General features: G+C 48.3%; 1 pseudogene; it reads left to right on the forward strand.

Annotated features, from left to right (window-relative positions):
• Positions 1–2,283: 2,283 nt before the first annotated feature.
• LOC101097035 lies at positions 2,284–7,063 on the forward strand (annotated as a pseudogene).
• The last annotated feature ends 11,971 nt before the right edge of the window (positions 7,064–19,034 follow it).

The raw sequence follows: 19,034 nt of genomic DNA on the forward strand, positions 1-19,034 counted from the left end.
TTGACACATGGTGCATGCCATGACAAATTGGGGCTAGAAACCCACCTGTGGTCACTTTCCCCAAAGGAGGTCATGGCCAAGGTGGGGATTTCAGGCTTATGAGCATCTCACCTGTACGCCAAAGAGGAAGCTCTCTACTCTTCTTTCCACCCACTCCAGAAGACTAGGATGCTGTGATGTTCTGGGGATGGTGTGTGTGGTGGGGCGGGGGGGGAGGAATCTTTGGAATCACACAGCCTTGGCACAAGTCCCAACTCCCCTTCTCTATCAGTGTGCCCTTGGACAAGTCACCTGGCTGCTCTAAGTTTTAGTTTCCTTGTCTGAGATGTGGGGGTGATAACCACAGCTATTTCATAATGTTGAGAATTAAAGACATTAATAAAGGCACTAACAGACAGTGAGAACTCTGCCAATATTAGCTTTTATTCCCACAGTCAAACGGGCAAGTGCTCAAGGCTCACATATTCCTGGATGTGAGCCATAGAAGAACAACAGGAACATTCATGGAGCGAGGGAGGCAGGCCTTGAGGTAGCAGGAGTCACCTAAAGCAGCCAGGTAGGGCTCAGAGTGTCCTGTTGTCCTTTCCCGTAGGCGGCTGGATGCCCATGGGACACAGCAGCCCGAGGGGCCTCACGCTGACATAGCGCTTACCAGAGACACAGCTGAGCGTTGAGACCACAGGAGGAAATACAGAAGCATGGCTCCCCCAGACCACATCCGGGCAACTGCCAGGCGCAAAGGTTGGTATGTAAGGGCAGGCGGCCAGCAAGCAAGACCCTGGGGGCTGTTTCCGGACAAGACCACTGATTTAATGAACAGATGTTTGTTTGCGTTTGGATTTTACTGGTACAGTCAGAAATGAGAATAATTCTTAGGGCACCTGGGTGGGTTCATCGGTCAGCAACCGACTCTTGATTTCGGCTCCGGTTGTGATCCTGCAGCTGGTGAGTTCGAGCCCCACGTCGGGCTCTGTGCTGCGCTGTTGGGATTCTCTCTCTCTCTCTCTCTCTCTCTCTCTCTCTCTCTCTCTCTGTCCCTCCCCTGCTTGCGCCCTCTCTCTCTCTCAAAATAAGTAAAGAAATAAACATTTTTTTAAATGAAGATAATTAGGGGCGCCTGGGTGGCTCAGTCAGTTAAGCGGCCAACTTTGGCTCGGGTCATGATCTCGAGGTCCGTGAGTTCAAGCCCTGCATCAGGCTCTGTGCCGACGGCTCAGAGCCTGGAGCCTGTTTCAGATTCCGTGTCTCCCTCTCTCTCTGCCCCTCCCCCGTTCATGCTCTGTCTTTCTCTGTCTCAAAAATAAATAAACATTAAAAAAAAAGTTTAAAAATGAAGATAATTAGATTCGCGTTTTATGGTGAGGGGGCAAACAACTCATTTTTACTCTGTGGAAACACGCAACCCACGTGAAACACCAAGACAGTTTCCAAATCATTTTGCCGCCTCTGCCTGTGAGCCGACTCTTTCCAGGACGTACCACGGCAGGCGCGTGACAGAACACCCCACACCTCTAGGTCGTCGGAAGCCAAAGGGATGGACAGGCTGCGTCCCCCTCGCTGAACTGGGGTCTGTGGGGTTTAGCCCCTGGGACCTGCCCCTCCGCTGGTGCGTTTGCATCCCTCTGCCCAGCTCCGTGCCAGGATCCCGAGCCCTTGATCTGGTCCAGAGTCCCAGGACATCCGCAGGGGGCAGCCACCTCTCTCCCCTCCCCGCACTGCACCGGTGGCCGGCCTGAGCAGGTGGCCCGGCAGAGTTCCCTAACAGGTGTCTCTGTCCATGTTACTCACCGTGGCTGTGAGTGGAGCAGCCACGTCTGTTAGGGGCCTCGGCAGAGAAGGGAAAAGCAGGAGGAGAGCTGAGACTCGCCCCAGATTTCAGAAGGACCATCGTGTCTCCTTCTGCCGGCTGTTCCCCTCCTGCCCTCTTTCTGCAGCCGGCGAGCCCCAAGGCACAGTGTGTGAAGTTCAAATCTGTTTCTGTGCTGTCAGACCAAGCCTGGTAAGCCGACGAGTGAGAGCACGCTCTGAGCTATGTGGTGCTTTACAAAAGCACCCAGTCAAGTGTCCCCGGGGTCCCCGGGGTAGATGAAAGCCGGTGTCAACCATTTGTGTGAACTGAGTCTCCGGCCGGAGACAGGAGAGCCGGGGTGTTAGAGACACCTGGCCAAAGCCCCGCTCTCAGAAAAGTAGGGCCAGGAGTTGAATTCGGCGCCCCACGTGGCTGCAGCAAGGGCCCTCCATCCGGGCCGCCCAGGCCGGCCACAGGGGACCGGCAGGTCCCCGATGGGTGAGTTCTCCCACCTGGTCAGGTGGGCTCCTGACGATCTCACACACACTTACTGGGAGGTGGCTGGGTTTGTGCCACATGAGTGGTGGGCAAGAGGAAGCCGCTCAGATGTGGGGCATGAAACACGTGCGGGCCTGCAGACCCCTTAGACACGTGATTTTCCTCTGTAGCAGCCACACTGAACTGAAGAACCCTTACTATTCTGTGGTGTCACCCTTCTCATCCTGCGAGCACATTCGAGACACAGAGGATCATTCCCAGCTGCTGATGCGACAGCCGTAGATATTCTCTAAGCCTGGTTCTTTCTTGGGCAGGACTCGGGGCCCTCCCCCTGAGTCAGCGGAGCCCTTCCCCTCCTCCTCAACAGAGAGGCCCCTCCTCCTTTTATTGTCACAGGTCTGCAGGTGTAAAACCGGGGGCTCTTCCCTCTCAGTGTTAAAAGGGCCTCCTTGGCTTGGTTTAGAAGGAAGGACCCGGGTAGCCAGTCAGGTCTTTCACCACAGATAACGAATAATGAATGTTATTCAGTGTGAAAATGATGGCAATTCTTCACCTGTCAGATTCAAAGGGTTTAAAAATAGCAGCGACCCTCAGGGTGTCATGGGGACAGCTGGGACCCTGAGAGCCATCGTCTGTCAGGCAGGGAGGCGGCAGGAGGGAGCCAGCCAGGCACAGCCGGAGAAGGGCTGGAGCGCCCTTGGGGTGGAAGGACTTTCTCCTTGGGGCCCTGACCTTGGAACAAGGCCTTGCTGCCTGACTTCCCTTTTAGAAGGGCACTGGCAGGCCCACCGTTACCCACTCCCGGGAGGAAGAAAAACAGAAACAGCTTCTCCACACACAGTGGAAGTGTCTGGGTTTCGGAGAGCGTTCGGAGACCATTTGTAAAATGAGGGGCCGGAGGGAGGTTCTGGAAAGGACACGGGATCTGGAGTCAGATGGCCCGGAATTGAATTAGATGGCACCAATAATTTTCCACACGGTCTAGGTGGTTGACCTGGCCTCTTGAAGTCTCAGCTTCCCTGTGTGCATTTGGGGGGTGGGACTTCTCCCCTCACGGGGATTCGGTGAGACAATTCTACAGGAACCCCCTGTTTTCTTTACCGTTTCTCTACCTTCGACAACCACCAGCCAGTGAGAGCAGGGGCTATTTCTCTTTATCACCACCATTGCCCTGTGATTGGAACGGAACCCAGTGCCTGCTCATGGCTCACTGTGTATGGAGTAGCCAGTCTGATCTTCCCTAGGTAACTCTTGGTTTTATGAAAACAGGTACAGATTAAAAAAAATTTTTAAACGTCGGTTCAACCAATGCTTAGGCGCCTTATTGGTCGGCAACTGGAAAGACACACCCAAAATCTCTACTTTAGTGGAAACTCATAGTTGCTCCCTCTCACTGAGGACCCTGCTTCCCAACCTTGATCAGACACCTGGTCTACCTGACTGCGGCACACTTCCGGGGACCAGTGTTCCTCAATGGGCTGGTGCTCCCACCTTTAAGCGTGCAGTTGAGGTGCCCAGGGAGCACTGCGGTGGCTTCCAGAAAGCCAGACCCCGACCGCCTGACCCTCAGACCTTCCCTGATGGGTCTGGCCCTTCTTCCTAGATCCCACTTCCAGAGAGGAAAAGAAGGTAATCGTCTGGTGGTGTGTAAATCACTCTGTTGACAACACATCTGGTTATTGGGACGATGAGGGCATTTAAAAATTCTCAAGAGAGTGTGTGTGGCGAGATCCCAAATCCTCAGCTCAGACTGAGACCCTTGGAGTGGAACCAAGAATGGTGACCATACAGGCCCTGACTCTGGTCCCCGAGGGGACCCAAAGACTACACCCAGAGACTTGCACCCAAAGACTACAGATAGGCTTCCAGCATCTCATTAGTTCTCGACTTCATTGCCTCCTCGCCAAGCCCTCTGAGGGGCCTGGAGTAAGTCTCAGGGGGGGCTTCCTGGAAGCATCTCCACCATCAGCTACCCAGCTGAGAGATGAAAAGGTCAAAGGGCTCCGGGTGCAGACCCCGGGTAAGAAGTTCCCATTCTAAGAATTACAAGGTGGTTGGCTTTGGGGAGGAGGGCATGTGAGGAGGAAAGGTCTGTGCCTGGATTGAACGGACACTGGCAAGCCCGAGACAAAAATATCAATACTTCCAGATGGGGTTAGGCACTGTGGCTTCTACAAACTCAACCAAATTCGCACCTCTTGTGTCTCAGAGTCTTGTGTCGTTAAGGTGCAGGGAGAGCAGATTATCTCTCCCCCTGCGGTGTACCAGCTATACCTACCCCCTGCTCACCCAAGTGGGGGGCTCATATAGACTCACGCTCTTAACCTCCACTTGAGTTTTCAGCCTCACTCCAGCAGGCTGCTTATTTGTATCCAGGGCCAACGAGTTTTCAGGGAAAAGCAATTTTCTCCCGGGAGCTACACACGTTTACCTGTAACAGGCAAGTAACACACCACAGTGTCTGGATTAAAAAATAAAACAGAGGGGGCGTCTGGGTGGCTCAGTCGGTTGAGCGACCGACTTCGGCTCAGGTCATGATCTCACGGTTCGTGGGTTCGAGCTCTGTGTCAGGCTCTGTGCTGACAGCTCAGAGCCTGAAGCCTGCTTCGGATTCTGTGTCTCCTTCTCTCTCTGCCCCTCCCCTGCTCGCACTCTGTCTCTCACATTGTCTCAAAAATAAATAAACATTAAAAAAAATAAAAATAAAAAATAAAACAGAGAGTCACAGTTCCATCTTCAGTACTGTCCTGCCAGGGTGCCAGGGATTCTTTGTTACCAACCACTGAGGATGACCAGAGTCTGTCCATTATCTTTCTTTCTGGAAAAACTAGCACCGTTCAGACACAGATGGGAGCTAAAGAACAAAAACAGCTCCCCCCAAAAAAGCTGATGGAGATGCTCAAAAGGCTGAAGATTTTCCGTCGATCTTTCTCAGTTTCTTTTAAAAATCAAAGCACAATCTGCTTCAAAGGTGGCGTCTCCATAGCTTTCTCAGTGTCATAATCTGAATGTAGATGAAAGGAAGATACTAGATTTGTGCTCTGTCTCCTTCCTTCCTTGAGGTAATAGGTCACTACTGATAAACAGGTGTACTCAATGATTCTGTCAAAGGTAAGATGTTGAGACTTAACATTGGTAAAATGGCGATATTTCCCAAATTACTCTTCCGATGCAAAATCCTAGCTGGCTTTTCTTGAAGAAATTGACAAACTGATCCTAGAAGTCATATGGGCCCAAAGAGCCAAAATAATCATGAAAAGAACAGCTGGTTGGGAGGACTGACATTTCCTGATTTCAAAACTTACTACAAAGCTGTCGCGATCAAGACAATGCTCTACTGGTATAAGGACAGACACATTAATAGACTAGAACTGAGAGTCCAGAAATAAGCCCTTATGTTTATGGCCAATGTGCTTTTGACAAAGATGACAAGATAATTCATTGGGGGAAAGAATAGTCTTTTCCACAATAATGCTGAAGCAACTTGGTATCCATATACAAAGGAATGACCTTGGACCCTTACCTCACACCATACACAAAGAATCAACTCAAAAAGAGATCGTTAGAGGGGCACCTGGGTGGCTCAGTCAGTTAAGCGTCTGACTTTGGCTCAAGCCATGATCTCACAGCTCATGAGTTCAAGCCCTGCGTCGGGCTCTGTGCTGATAGCTTGGATTGTTTCAGATTCCTTCTCTCTCTCTCTCTCTCTCTCTCTCTCTCTCTCTCTCTCTCTGCTCCTTCCCTGCTTGTGTGCATTCTCTCTCTGTCTCTCTTTCTCTCTCAAATATAAATAAAAAAATTTAAAAAAAAGAGATCATAGACCTAAATGTATGAGCTAGAACTATAAAACCCTTACAAGAAAGCACAAGAGTAAGCCTTAATGGCCTGGGTTTGGCAATGTTTTCCTAAATATGACACTAAAAGCACAAGAAACAAAAGAAGTAGGTACATTGGACTTCATCAAAACTAAAAACATTTATAATTCAAACAACACCAACAAGAAAGTACAAAAAGGGAAAGACGACAGAGCAAGAGCGAAGAAGCAAGATCCCTTTGGTTCTAGAAAATCCGGAAAAAAAAAAAAAAGGAAGGCTAATCAAGCCTTCAAAGCCACTCAAGCAAAGCAGACACTTTTGAAAAAGAAGGAGCAGAAGAAGGGAAAAAGGAAAGAGGTCAAGTTTAAGTGACTGGAATTGTTGCTACACAATTCCTGACAGCAATAACGTGACAAGGAGCACCAAAAATGACGACTAAAAGTGAAGCTTCATGTCTTCGAAGTGCCAGATAAGCATCCTGTGGCCTTTGTTGTTGCATCCAGAGGGTTAATGGGGTGATTTTAACTGGCACGGAGGCTCATTGCAAGCCTTCCCCTTGAAGAAGATTTTCAGTGATGTCTTGTCAAAGTGATCCCCCAGACCATAAAAACGCTACAGATAGTGGAACCTTATGTGACCTGGGGATTTCCAAATCTGAAGTCTGTCTGAGAACTCATCTTGAAACGTAGAAGGGCCAAGGTCAAGAATAAAAGCATCTCTCTGATAGATTACAGTGACTGGAGAGCACCTTGGAAAGTTTGGTGTTATGTGTTTAGAAAACCTCAGTCATGAGATTGCCTTTTCAGGGAATAGTTTCCAGGTAACCTCAGGCCTCTTGCACCCTGTCCATCTCTCAGTGGCCCATCATGCTATGGATAACAGAGGGGGCTTCCTCAAGGGGATGGGCTCACCTGGCTTTCAAGGTGAACACATCAGTCAGCTCATTCAGCAGCTGAACTAGACCCCGATTTTCTGAAACAGTGAGTTGGAAGCATGCGTTTTTGCTTTGGGGAATTCTCATACAGTACCTTCAAAGAATATTGTTTTCTGCTATGTCTTCAGAAGCTGCAGGGAATGGGTCAGGGAAAAGACAATGACGTCCCTAGCGTCTTCTTCCATCGGCTTCCCATCATAGCCCAGCTCCAAGGGAAAGTTCCAGTGTGTTTTCCATATTGGCTGCCACTGGCACCTCTGAAATCAGCAAAGGACTCCTGCCATAGAGGGGGGTCCTGCTTTGTCACATCTCTTCTCCTGGGGTTTAATGTTGGTGGATGAATACCCAAACATGAATTCAAGACAGCAGTGGACCAAGCCCAGGGGTATACTTGGAAGCTGGGGGTTCCTAGGGTCTTGTTTTGGAGAGAACTTGAAATACAATCAGAAAGAAGAGAGAGAGAAAAAAAAGACAGCCCATGGATTCAGAGACAATACTTGCAAATCACTTGTTAATGGACTTGTATCCAGCATATGTAAATAATTCTTACAACTCAATAACAAGAAGATGAATTTGTTCATCAAAATCATATGCCACTTCAAAAATGGGCAGAGGAGGGGTGCCTGGGTGGCTCAGTCGGTTGAGCGTCTGACTTTGGCTCAGGTCATGATCTGACTCGTGGGTTTGAGCCCCACGTCAGGCTCTGTAATGATGGCTCAGAGTCTGGAACCTGTTTCAGATTTTGTGTCTTCTTCTCTCTTTGCCCCTCCCCTGCTCATGCTCTGTCTCTCTCTCTCTCTCAAAATAAACAAACATTTAAAAAAAATTTTTTTAATAAATGGGCGAAGGATATGAACAAACATGTCTCCAAAGAGATATATGAAGAAGGTCAATATATACATGAAAAGATGCATAATATTATTAATCATTAAGGAAATTCTAATCAAAACCTCAATGAGGTACCTCTTCACACTTAATAAGATGGTTATAATAAAAAAAGAGACAATAGCAAGAATGTGGAGAGACTGAAACTCTCCTACAATGCTGATAAGAATATAAAATGGTGCAGCTACTTTGGAAAACAGCAATCCCTCAATAAGTAAACATGCAGTTGCCCTGTGATATCATCATGAGAACTTCTCACCTATGCACCTATTGAATTGTTTTTAAATTCGGGCACCTGAGTGGCTCAGTCGGTTTAGCGTCTGACCTCGGCTCAGGTCACGATCTCTCAATTCGTGAGTTCGAGCCCTGCATCGGGCTCTCTGCTGTCAGTGCAGAGCCTGGAGCCGGCTTCTCATTCTGTGTCTCCCTCTCTCTCTGCCCCCTCCCCACTTGTGCTTTGTCTCTCTTCCTCTCTCAAAACTAAATAAACATTAAAAAAATTTTTTTAATTATATTTTAATGAGAATAAGTTTATTTGCTATGCATATGCATACATACATATATGCATATGCAACCCTTTAAAAATGCCATTTGCCAGTGTATTATACATAATCTAAAAGTAATAAGTGATTCAGAGGGTGATTTCTTATCAGTCATTATTATTCCATCCATGAATCCATTAATTCCATTAATCCACTCCAATCCGTTCCATTAATCACAGATACGTCCAGCTCTTCTCAGGCTCAGACAAGAATTGACATAGACTGACACTTAACAAAGAGTTTACTTTCTTATGCATCATCTTTTAGGAGGCTAAAACGTGACTCTTGAGTTTGAAGGATTTCTCTTAAAAAAATTTTTTTTAGTCTTTATTCTTGAGAGAGAGCACGCGCGCAAGCAGGAGAGGAACAGAGAGAGAGGGAGACACAGAATCCGAAGCAGGTTCCAGGCTGTGAGCTGTCAGCACAGAGCCCGATGCAGGGCTGGAACTCACGAAATGTGAGATCATGACCTGAACCGAAGTCGGCCGCTTAACCGACTGAGCCACCTGGGTGCCCCTTGAAGGATTTCTCTTAAATCCTTGGTTTCCTATTTATGCTGACTTCCTGCCACCCTGATGTTCACCAATCTCAATGGCTTTCCTCATTACGGCTGCTATTTCCGTTACCTGGTCAGCCTGGGCTCATAATATCTTAGAATGATGCTCATTAAATTTCCTTATTATACCAAGGTCATCCTTTCGACTAGCCATTAGCAACCTGAACACCTGAACAAGTACTGCTCTCAGTACTTGCTCCTTGTAAGTCCCAAAGCCTACTGATGTTCCTCCAGTGATATATGAAGTTCTCTGTTCTCTTGCTGCCAGCCTCTGCCCGATCCCTGCTGTGCCTCGGCCAACGTCTTGAGCCTTCATTCAGTTCTTGAATGTCTTCTTAACACTGCTTCACTGCAACATACCTCCAGTCCTCTTGAGAGCCATGGTTGGCTCATGAGGAGATTTTGTTGCTTCGTCATGGTCTTTCGATCCTTCAACAGGGGTTGTGGCATCAGCAAAGGTCTTCTGATCTCCATTCTTTGCAGCCAGAATGGTTGGTTGGTGGACAACATGATCTATTTAACCTCCGATGGTGCAGGGACAGCCAGCATGACTCCTCTTAATGAGGGGAAAGTAAGGTGCCAAGAGGAACCACATCCAAGACTTTGAGTGGGGTTGGCTACCTAGCCCCCCTCGTGGATCCCCTTATCATTCTTCTGTGTCCCTCCCCCTTTGCCCAGCATTCTTTTGCCCAGGACCATGTGTGATAATGTTCTCTCTCCCCATAGTTAGGGTGGTTAATGATTGCCCAGTGAAACAAGGAAACGAAATGCTAATTCTTAACTCAAAACAAGATGACTCCTCCCTGAAGCAGATCTGCCTCTGCTTTTGTTTAGCATGGGCCTATTTTTCTATTGTCCAGGAGGGCACCTGAACACATCCCTACTATTTTAATCAGCTGGGAAACCCTGGTTGTGACGAGGGAGTATTCATGGAGTATCCCACCTATACGACGTCCCTCAGGTAGAACCCCTAGGCAACCTTCCATCTTTGGAGCTTCCCTCTCAGACCACGAAGGGCCCAAGCAAAGGTGAGCCAGGATTCCAGCTGCCCCATGCCCCCAACCTCATGTGGAAGGCTCTGGAAGGCTCTCAGCATTTCTGACTGCGTTCCAGATATGGGGCTGCCTTGGCCTGTGGAGTGTAAAATGCTTCTTGATGGGCTGAAGCTATGCATGGAGGTGCCTGCGGTTTTGTGATATATGAGGACAAACCTTTTGGGACATCCTCGGCACTCGCTCTAGACAAACATTGAGATTGGTGCACTAGGAATTGATTTTCCTCCCTCCAGCTTCCATTAAACTGTAAATTCTCTTCACCCAGGATGCTGATAGGGTGCCTGAGAGTGTTCTTAAGAAAACCAAATACACTAGCCTTCATCCCCTCTCCCTAAGTCAATATTTCTCAATGTGGGGCCACAGGTCATATTTGTCACCTAATCACCTGGGGAGTTTGTTGGTTTGTCAGACACGCCTTTTCCAGGATCCATCTAGAAACATTAGTGCCTTCAAGTCTTTAGGCCCAGAGATGGGAACTTTGCATTTCAAACAAACTTTCTTTGCACGTAAGTTTAGAACTGTTCCTACGAAGCTGAAGCCTGGTCCCACAATCTTAAGCCCTGGCATCCAACTGTCCCCCATTTACTAAGGATGTGTCATGACAAAGGCTGATGGATGCAAATCGCATCATACTAAAGAAGTGTATTAGGTGACTCACAACCCAGACCCATCGCATCTGAATCTCTGTGGGGTAAGATCCAAGTACCAGTATGTTTAAAGCTGCTCAGGCAATTCCAGTGGGCAAAGCCGAAACCACAGCTCTGAGGGAACTTTGAACCCATTTCTCATAGGCTCCCAGCCCATCCACAGTTGGGCCAATGGTCCTGCCTCTGCATTCTTCACATCTGGGGGAATGCACTTTCCCATGACTCCATCCATCCCCCGGGCTCTCTCACTCCAGGAAAGACCGGCGTTGACTCTGTGCACACTTCCAGACCCTCTACCGTCAGTAAAGTTGCACCATTTGGCTCCTTGCTATGATCTGCCTGTCCTGTTCTCCCAGGCTGCCAGTTTGTTGCCTAGGGATGCCTTCCCTCTCTCACTCACCCTTGGCTTCTGCCCTGACTCAACCAAGCCACATGGATCCCCCATTAGAGTCAGACTTGAACGCCTATCACGTCAGAAACATGTACTCCTCTCTGTTAGCCACTTACATCAGTTCACCTTCCTGGCCAAGCGTTGATGGCACTGTGGGCAAGGGAAGAGAGAGGCAAGATAGCCTCTGTAAACCCAGGCTCCTGGTCTGTAAGGTGAGAATAATAATGCATAGCTCCTAGACTCTGAGAGCCTGTGGATGAGGCTGCCCTGCCTCCAGGATAGCCTTGGGTATCTTCTGAGCCCTTCTGTGGACTGAGGGCAGGTCTAGAGCCCCCTGAAGAATGAACAAGATTATGTCAGAGGTTGATTCTGCTGGGGTCCTATTCTAGAACCATGTCTTGGGCCCTCAGGTTATCCTCCAGTCTACTTGGAGCCTGGACCTTCCACCTGCTCTGTCAAGGGGTCCAAGCAATGGGCTTCCATGCTTCACACTTCTGCCAGGTCCAAGCTGGGGGAGAGGGGCAGGGCCAGACCAGACCTAGCCTACAGAACATATCTGGCAAAACTATGCTGTCGTTCTGTCTTCAAAGTTAAGACCAGTCCTCCCTGGGGTACTTTCTCCACCCCCCAGCATCCATAGCCCCACCAGTGTGACTGGCCACGTCACGGTCTCCCCCCATCCCCTGTCCTGGCAAAGCTTCTCGGGTGCCCTCTGCATCTCCTTGTAGACTCTGCTGCTGCCACAGTCCTTTGGGAGCCACACTACTTCCTGTGCAAATAATAAAACCAGCCAGCAGGATGGATGTGAGGGTTAAATAGACAACATATGGAAAAGGACTTCTCACTCTAACGAACCGTGGTACCAATTTGAGGTGTATGGCTGCCAAGGAGAGAACTGTGTTCTACTGAGGGCCACTCTGGACAGCGGCAGAACTGTCCCAGGACGGTGGCGTCTCCCTCTCCAGCCGTCTTCACAGCCAGACATTCTCGGGGTGTAACTCCCAGCTCTAAGCTCTCTATGTATGACCTTGGCCATGCATGGCAGGTTTCTCGAGAACCAGTTTCTTGATTTGAAGTATGAGAATAGTTCAGAGTTGTTGTAAATATTACAAAGGTCATGATGATTCAAGATTGGTAGTAACAACACATACGTGTGAAACATCTGGCTTATCATACGCACCTATTAAATCAGGGCTTTTACTATTACTATTGCTATGACTGAGAGCCAGGAAGTGTGGGATCTCATTTTGGGGGAAGCAATTTTAGAAGGGACTTCATTAGTGTCCTCAGTAGCCCCCTTGAAGGGTAACTTTCCCCTCCCTCCACCTCATCTGAACCTTCTGCAATACGCCCACTTCTGCACCCCAGTTGCCTGAGAGCTCTCACACACACGATGACCAGGGTCATGGTCTCATGCCCCTTTTAAGAAGTGAGGAAATGAGTCCCCTCTGTTCACAGGTGGCAGAGCCCAGACCCACACTCAGTAACCTCTGGCTCTAGACTCGAGGCCCATCCCTCTGCCCGCGTGGCTCTCTCTGTTTGCAAGACTTACACTTGGTAGCAGTTACTGTGCTTTGTTTTGTTTGTATAAAATCATGATTATTGCCTCTTATACTCTATAGCACCATAGAGTATAACACAATGAAAAGAGGAATGAGAAGTTGCCAAATCCCGATTCAGAGATGGGTTTGGTGTTTCTCATGTTGGTTCATTTCTGTTTCACTGTAGCCCTATGTCTCCTGCCGAGGGACAGCCTGGAATGGATCCAGAGTTGGCCTAGATCCCAGGTCTCCTATTCTTGGTATTCTTGATACCCAGGGTAATGAGTTTCTGTCTCCCAAGCAGAGTGACCTCCTGGACGTCTGGACATCAGCCCTTTGTCTGAAGCTGGGGTTTGATGTTTCCTCCCAGCCCATCCTGTCGGCGGTATTTCCCTCGTTGACTTTTGCCCTAAGGCTCCCATTCCATTCATCATCTGGGTCTGTTCTTATTCACAGTCCCCTCCTGCCATCCACCTGGCAAGCTGTCTGGCTCACTGGGTGGTGGGGAATGGCACCAGGTAGCGGGGGAAATGGACTAAGGTTAAATGTGGAGACCCCCAATAACTGGGAGACCCACCACCACCACCACCATAGAGTCAACATTCGGTGGTGGTCTTTGTGGACATAGCAGAGGCAAATACCCAACTTCAGACCATCCAAAGGATGAAATGACAGCAAGGAGATACAGGGCACTTACCACATACGCCATATTTATCAAATAATTTGGAGAGTGCGACCTGCTTGCCCTTGAGGAGACAAGATGTGTTTACTTGAAATTCAGTGCAGTTGTATGTGTAATGTAGACTAGCAATATATACTCACAGTTAAGCTACAGCATATAGACCAGAGGCGTGTCAAGAAGGGTCTGAGATTTTACCTTGCTTTCCCATTAAATTAGCTGTCACGGTTCTATGGATGTGGGTAGAAGACATGAGACTCCTGGGTCAGAGACAAAGGACTTTATTAGTCATGGCACATCAATAGCATGTTCTCCTGCACACACCCTCAAGTTCATAGGGCACTGTGGAGCAGTCCAGTGGGTGGTGAATTCACAGTGGGTCTTTGTCACAGCTCAGGAGCCCTGTTAGTTAGGAAACCCTCAATCCTACAAAAGGTTCTTGACAAACCTGTTCAAACTCTTCCCTGGATAGAGACTAGTCAGGAAAATAATCTGCTTTGTGCTTCCCCCAACTTTTTCTACCTTTCAAAGTTGTTTGCTATATAAATCTCCTTGAAAACTCATCCAGAACAAAGACCATCATTGCCTCTGCTAATAAGACACACAAAAATGCAAAAGACCGGGACATCTGGGTGGCTCAGTTGGTTGAGCATCTATCTGACCCTTGGTTTTGGCTCAGGTCATTATCTCACAGGTTCGTGAGATAGAGCCCCACTTCAGGCTCTGCACTGACAACGCAGAGCCTTCCTGGGATTCTCTACCCTCCCTCCCCCCCGTCCCTCTCCGGCTTGTGCGCGCTCACTATCTCTCTCCCAAAATAATAAATAAACATTTTTTAAATGCAAAAAAACCGGGGCACCTGGGTGGCGCAGTCGGTTAAGCGTCCGACTTCAGCCAGGTCACGATCTCGCGGTCCGTGAGTTCGAGCCCCGCATCAGGCTCTGGGCTGATGGCTCAGAGCTTGGAGCCTGTTTCCGATTCTGTGTCTCCCTCTCTCTCTGCCCCTCCCCTGCTCATGCTCTGTCTCTCTCTGTCCCAAAAATAAATAAACGTTGAAAAAAAAATTTAAATGCAAAAAAACCATAGAAAATTGTCTCCAAAAAGCTATAAAAATCTATAAATGAGAAGTTGCAAATTGAGAAAGACTGCATCTAACTAAAAAGATAAGAGGCATTTCCAGCTGATTAAGGACACAAACTGATTTTTTTCCCCAACATTTCTCTTGTCTGATTCTATTTAACATTGTGCCAATAATCTGCATGGAGAAGTTTCTTGAACATACGCCTAGGAGGAAGGACCGCCCAAAGGATGTGGGTGCAAGGGGCCAATCAGCCTGGAAGGTGTTATTTTCTTGAAAGTAATCCAAAAAGCAGCCAATGCAGTGCAGGAGATGGAAATTTGGCTAGAAAACGCACTGGGGCAGAGACCATGAAGGGGGCCTCCTTCAGATTTGCTCACCTAGGGAGGGAGGGGTTGCCGTGAATGCTCTTCCAGGGACAGAAATTATGTTCCTTCTGTTCTCTGGGAGGTCTGGGTTGCTGATGGTAATGACCATGAACCTAGCCCTCAGTTATCTGAACTCCTAGAGAGGTGTGAAATCCCGAGGAGACAACAATCGGAAAGTCTTGTTTCCGTTGGCTTTGGGAAGCATTCTGTGACTCAGAAAATTCTTCTCTCTCCATAAGGAGGAGAGAAACTAACCGAGCATCATGTTCCCTTCGAGTTCCCAAGACTGTGTTCTTCTTGGGTCTGTGTACCCAGCATCGTGCCAGGAGATGCAAGATGCCACAATATTAAAATGGTGCACTTCTCTGGAGCATCAACTTCTCATTCATTCATTCATTCATTCATTCATTCAATAGTGAATTTGTTCATTTCTTGAATAATTAATTTTCTCAATTTGCCATACACCAAGCATTTTCACTCCGTAGGTAATTTAAAGTACAGTTTTAGAGTAAACAAACATAAATGTTCTCAAGTGGGCTGACGATTTCATGTTAAATTTTTAAAATGTGGCTACGGACATTAAAAACATCTCCCACTAGTCTTTTCCCTGATTCGTCTATCGAATAAAATTTTATCAGTGAATAACTAGGCACCAGGCATGGTTCTAGGTGTGTAAATAAGTGAATAAGATACATTTAGGGAAAGGTAAGTGTTGTAAAGAAAATAAAATTGAGCAAAGTATAGACAGTGACCAGAGGAAGGGAGGGCAGAATTAGACACACAGTCAGGGAAGAGGCGACATTTGAACCGAGAGCTGAATGACAACACAAAGCGACAAGATGTAAGATGACCTGTGGGTGGTGTTCCAGGCATAGAAAACAGCAAGTGCAAAGGGCCTGAGGTTTGAAGAGTTCAAAAAGTAGAAAGGAGGCCAACGTGGCCGGAGAGTCGTGAGCAAGGAGGTAAAAGGTGCAAAGTGGCAACAGAGAGGTAGAAAGAAGCCAGCCTCTACAGGCTTCTATAAAAACCCATGGCAAAGAGCGTCAGGATGACAGGAAGCCTTGGAAAAGCTTTCAACAGTGGGGCTATTTGATCCGGTTTATGCTTTAAATAGCAACCTTGGGAAAGAGTGAAGGTGGGGAACCTGTTGGAAGACTAATGTTGGCTTCCATGCACTCTCCCCTGGCCTTAAAGGTACAGGCACGGAAAAGCTAGATGAGAAGCCCAGGCTTATGTGAATACCGGGGCACAGGCGGGAGAACGCCCCCAGCTTGCTTCTGGAGTACTTGGGGCATATGCCAGAATCTTCAAGGTATACCATCAATGTGCAGACCATCCAGGAGATAGCAACCGATGTGCATGCAGCAGCATGAAGCCAGGAACTGGCCAGATAGAAAGAAGAAAGACAAGACGTACCCATCCACCTGCGAAGCCCTCCTCTCCCTGTCATCCCCAACCTCAGAACTTCCGGTGGGAAGCAACATTCTGGCCTCACATGTACTCTTCCAGTTGAATCCACCTGCCCAGTAGCATGGCAATTTGTTTGTTTGTTTGTTTGTTTTAACGTTTATTTATTTTTGAGGCAGAGAGAGACAGAGCATGAACGGGGGAGGAGCAGAGAGAGAGGGAGACACAGAATCGGAAGCAGGCTCTAGGCTCTGAGCCATCAGCCCAGAGCCTGACGCGGGGCTCAAACTCACAGACCGCGAGATCGTGACCTGAGCTGAAGTCAGACGCTTAACCGACTGAGCCACCCAGGCGCCCCAAGCATGGCAATTTGGAAGCAAGCGTCAGCAAAGAGGAGAAGGAGGAAGCCGATCACATCACTGCCAAAGAACATTGATTAAAACCCACCGTGTGCACGGTGTACGAAGAGATGTAAGAATTGGCCCTGAGCTCCTGGAACTCACAGCCCGGATGGAGAGGCGGAACAGAGACATCGGCGATGAATATCGCAGTCCTCAATCCTCCCGGCAATGGGGACTGAGTTTAGCACTCTTTATGGGGTAGCCAGACAGGTGCAGGGCAGCTGAGGGTCAGGTTCAGGATCAGGAGCTGAGCCAGGTCCCCGGCTGGAGGGGCTGCCAGAACCTGGCTGCCCCGAGAACACGGATCTCCACAAAGGAGTTGGAAAAGACCCAGAGGAGCTTCCTAGGAGGGGAGGCCTTGACGAGGGGGACTCCACGGCTTCACCCACGGTTGCCCAGGACAGGCTCAGTCCACCGGGCCGGCCAAGCCAGGTCGGGGCACAGGCCCAGCCTCCGTCCGTGTCAACCGTATCCCATGCATTGTTCTCTTCCTAATTTGTTTCTCATTGTTCTCTCCCTAATGAGTCCTTGCAAGCCTGTTAAAGGGCTTAAATTATTATTTTACGTTTTCAGGAAAATTGCACACAATTTAGTGAGTACCCTGAAGCATGGTTCAGCATCCGTTGTAACCTCCCTGGGCAGGAGCCCGAATCACGCCAGGTTTCTGGGTCTGAAACACAGCCGTCTCTCAGCTGAGTCTGCAGCAGAGAAAGGAGCAGCCCCCTGGCCCCCTCAGGTTCTCAACTGCTTGGCCGCCGAATTAGTCACGACCACGAGCCACGGTTGCAAACAGTAAAAACCCGCTCTGGTTAGCTTACGCAGAACAGGGATGGATTGAAAGGGTGTCAGATAACTCACAGAACTGAAAGGGAACCAAAGGGCCAGGTCAGGTGACGACCAGGACCGCCGGAATCATGCACGGGGACAAATCTGGCAGGGATGCCGTGGCTCCTGCTGCTGGATCAGAATCAGGGTGACCACCTCCGTCACCAGCGCTGGGATGAGGTCTGTGGGGTCCCCTACCCCTCTGCCTCACTCACTCTAGATGCAAAGTCCTGGTGGGAACTGACCAAGAGTAGGTCATGTGTTTGTACAGAGAGAACAGCCCAGGCCCTGACTCCTGTTCTCCAAACACAGGATGGGCTTTGACATACCGAGCTGAAGAAAAATTAACCAATGCCCACTTGAGTCACCGACTGCCGTGTGAAATTAGGCAAAACCCTTTAGCTGCCCTGTCCTTCCATTTGGCCCTTGGCAAAGATACTTCAACGTTTATTTATTTTTGAGAGAGAGAGAGAGAGAGACAGTGTGTGAGTGGGGGAGGAGCAGAGAGAGAGGGAGGCGCAGAATCTGAAACAGGCTCCAGGCTCCGAGCTGTCAGCGCAGAGCCTGACGTGGGGCTCGAACTTGGGACCGGAGAGATCATGACCTAGGCCGTAAGTCGGACGCCCAACCGACTGAGCCACCCAGGCGCCCCTGGCAAAGATACTTTAAATTGAAATAACAACAAGTTTTGGAAATATAAACCAATCAGACACCATCTGAGTATAATATTAGAAGAAATTAGTGGCGGCCTAAGAGACTTGAAATTGCACAGGCAGTAAGGCCTATTGGCGCTCTGGGCTGGGGGGATAACATATCAGTCTGAGATAGACAACAGCCATGGCCTTGGCCTCCACAACCAGACCACAGAAACTGACCCACAGGAGATCCAGGCTCATGGTGGAGGCTTCAAATGCGCATCTTTAAATAATCGTGATTAAATGCACAAGGAATTAAACGCTAAGACGGTGAGTTTTAGCAGGAAACCACAAGGCTTAAAAAGAAGCGTGTGAGTTCGAGCCCCACGTTGGGTATAAAGATTACTTAAAATTAAACAACAACAACAACAACAACAACAAAAACCACCTTAAAAAAAATTAAGGTAACCTCAAAATAGTTCCAGACATCAAAACCTGAGAAAATTGGTTTCTGGCATACACAGACTAAAGACTATTCTTTAGACAGAAAAAAATAATAATCTCCAGTGGACGCATGGAAATGCAAGGAAGAATGAAGAGCCCTGGAAAGTGTGGCTAGAATAACAGTAATCTAAGAAATCTAACATCACCCTTGCCATTCCCATGTTTCCACCATATGCCTGGAAACAACGCTGTTGGTCACTAAATAAAACTTATAATTCGTTATTGGGTAATGAGTGGTCATTTATCCCATGGCTTTTTACACTGCCTCCTCAGGATGTTTACCTGGGAAAATGCCACATTGCAAAGTCCAAGTATCTGCATATTTACAATTTTTCCTAAAGAAAAAAAAAATGTTTCGTTATAAAGTTTCCCTTCATAAAAAAAAAAAAAAGAAAAATTTGGGTTCAGGAATCACAAAGCAAAAGACCCTAACGGCATCTGCCCCTCACGGGGCTGCGGTAGGGAATAAAAAGTGTTTATTCCA

This window comes from Felis catus, chromosome A1, assembly GCF_018350175.1.
Source record: "Felis catus isolate Fca126 chromosome A1, F.catus_Fca126_mat1.0, whole genome shotgun sequence".
NCBI classification, from domain to species: Eukaryota; Metazoa; Chordata; class Mammalia; order Carnivora; family Felidae; genus Felis; species Felis catus.